The 3,095-nt window shown below is 45.3% G+C and overlaps 1 pseudogene; it reads left to right on the top strand.

Moving 5' to 3' along the window:
- Nucleotides 1-2,758: 2,758 nt before the first annotated feature.
- Nucleotides 2,759-2,876, top strand: LOC126189305 (5S ribosomal RNA; annotated as a pseudogene).
- The last annotated feature ends 219 nt before the right edge of the window (nt 2,877-3,095 follow it).

Here is a 3,095-nt window from a genome sequence, read left to right as displayed (position 1 = left end):
GTTGGACGTTTTAGTCAAGAACGTCTTTAAGGCAACGAAAACGCCCTTATCACCAGGTCACCGAGTATGAATGAGATCGTGTGATAGGACTACGAGAAGCTGGATGTCCCTTCCTTCATACTGCAGAAAGACGTGGCAGTGCACTAGATTGCTGGCAGCGGTTCTCTCGAGAGTATACGGTCGCAAGAAGAAAAGCTCCGGACCGCCACGTGGCACCACCGACAGGGAAGGCCTCCGTGTTCAGCATATGGCTCTTTCCCATCGTAGCACATCAGAAGCAGCAATCTGAGCAGCAGTTGGCACTGCAGTGGGACCACGAACTCTTACAAATCGGTCACTTCAAGGACAGCTCCGAGCCAGACGCACTGTAGCGCGCATTCCACTGACCCCACACCACCGCCACTTGCGACTACATTAAACGTATTCACAGTGGCGAATCAGGGCAACCATCTGCTGTATAATGGAATGACGACAATGAAAATTTGTGCCGGACCGGAACTCGTACCCGGATTTCCCGCTTATCATCAGCGATGATCCAAACTTCCATATGTCGTCAACCCTTTGTCTACAACCTATACTCGTACATTTATTACGCCGTACAGGTGTGAAATTTTTACGTGAAAGTAGCTTCCCCGGTGTAGATGTACAAGGGAACCTGCAATGCCACTTCCTCGGACGAGAAATAAAAATCAAAAATTAGCTCCCAATACCCCAAAGATTTTCCCCCCAAGTCCCAAATTCCCAGAAAAGTGAATAAGCGAACGAAGTTCCATTTATCATTATTATTAGGACAATAACAAGTAATTAAATCAGGAATCTAAGACTTGAAAATTTAGCAATCTACGAAAGAAAGATTAAATTTCAGTAAAATTAAAATCAGAATCATAATAAATGCAAAATTAGCATAAATTAACATTCGCGAAGTAGAACCAACGATCCCAAAGAATACTCCGTGTGAGTACTCTTTGGGAATCGTGAGTAATGACTAAGTATAATTCAATGCATTGTCACTACGTTACGAGAGTTAGCCGAAGCAGGTCATAAATTTGAATGCTCGTACATGTAGGCGCGCTTAGATTGTTTTCGAGATTGAATAATTGCGATCTATTATCAAATGGTTCAAATGGCTCTGAGCACTATGGGACTTAACATCTATGGTCATCAGTCCCCTAGAACTTAGAACTACTTAAACCTAACTAACCGAAAGGCATCACACAACACCCAGTCATCACGAGGCAGAGAAAATCCCTGACCCCGCCGCGATCTATTATGACGCAGTAATACGATCTTCTGACTTCAAATATCACAGCATTAGAATTCGAACGGAGGACTTTTACCTACTAGAATAAAGTGAACTTTTAACTAGATAATTGAACTAAACATTACTTAAACAGTGATTTAGGCAACGAACACTGATAGACAATTTTCATTCATAATAGCCAGTGGTTTATGGAACTTCAGTGATAGGTCCGAAGCATATAATTTAAATCCCCCCAACACCTGGGAACACCGAGCGAGGTGGCGCAGTGGTTAGCACACTGGACTCGCATTCGGGAGGACGACGGTTCAATCCCGTCTCCGGCCATCCTGATTTAGGTTTTCCGTGATTTTCCTAAATCGCTTCAGGCAAATGCCGGGATGGTTCCTTTGAAAGGGCACGGCCGATTTCCTTCCCCATCCTTCCCTCACCCGAGCTTGCGCTCCGTCTCTAATGACCTCGTTGTCGACGGGACGTTAAACACTAATATCCTCCCCCCCCCCCCCCCCCCCCTCAACACCTGGGAAAATTTTCTTCTCAAGGCTCGGTTAGGAAGTGACTGATATTGTGCAATAAAACACCCTCTCGTGCCAAGTCGTGCATTTGTGATTTAAAATTCTATCAAATTATTGACATGAAACTCCCGAGTAATAATTACGCGCAGCGATAATATTTGACTGTAGCGCTCGGCGCTTGTGTAGAATCTTTGACTCAAATAACAAGCCCACTGTTACGATTTCTTAGATACTTGATATTACGACCAGCTTGTAGGGAATTTGTTGTGGATGTGACTGTATTGGTTTTATCATTAATATTTCATCATTAATCAGTTAAACATTGATTACGAACGATTAATTACGATTCTTGGTGAAGTAAATATCTCACGCACGTCGACATATCGGTTCAGCACTGTTATTTTCTGTAACGTCGTCTTCGTAACTTGATAACGATCTCAACACTCTACCGACTGTCGCCGAGTTTTAGCCGAGGCCAAGTACAAATCAAACAAAATCATCAAGAAGAAGAGGCGTTATAAACCTTGCATCGTAAATCGGAATAACACACGCACTGCAATACCGTATTTGCGACTTCAGTGGTGTCAAGAGAGAGTTCATTGGAGGGTAGAGTGGAGGTCTGTTGTGTTTTCTGATGAAAGCTGGTTCTGCCTCGGAGCCAGTGGTGCCCGTCTGTTGGTCACAAGGGCGCCAGTTGAGGGCCTTCAACCAACCTGTCTGCGTGCTAGACACACTCGACCTATACCAGCAGTTTTGGTTTGGAGTACGATTTTGTTTGACAGCGAGAGCACTCTCGTGGTTTTCTCACGCACCCTAGTTGCAAATTTGTACGTCAACCTGTTGATTCGATCAATTGTGCTGCCATTCGTGAACAGTATTTTAGGGGATGTTTTCCATTAGGGAACTGAAAAAAAAAATCGACAGGAGAAAATGGAAAACATAAGTGGCCAATTTTCTGCAATATTTTGGGGTTCTTTAACTTTGTGGGAACGACCTTGCCGCAGTGGATACACCGGTTCCCGTCAGATCACCGAAGTTAAGCGCTGTCGGGCGTGGCCAGCACTTGGATGGGTGACCATCCGAGCCGCCATACGCTGTTGCCATTTTTCGGGGTGCACTCAACCTCGTGATGCCAATTGAGGAGCTACTCGACCGAATAGTAGCGGCTCCGGTCACAGAAAACCATCATAAGGACCGGGAGAGCGGTGTGCTGACCACACTCCCATCCTATCCGCATCCTTAGCTGAGGATGACACGGCGGTCGGATGGTCCCGGTGGGCCACTTGTGGCTTGAAGACGGAGTGCTTTTTTACTTTGTCGTA

Source organism: Schistocerca cancellata, chromosome 5 (genome assembly GCF_023864275.1).
Source record: "Schistocerca cancellata isolate TAMUIC-IGC-003103 chromosome 5, iqSchCanc2.1, whole genome shotgun sequence".
NCBI classification, from domain to species: domain Eukaryota; kingdom Metazoa; phylum Arthropoda; class Insecta; order Orthoptera; family Acrididae; genus Schistocerca; species Schistocerca cancellata.
This window is presented reverse-complemented; position numbering and strand designations above follow the sequence as displayed.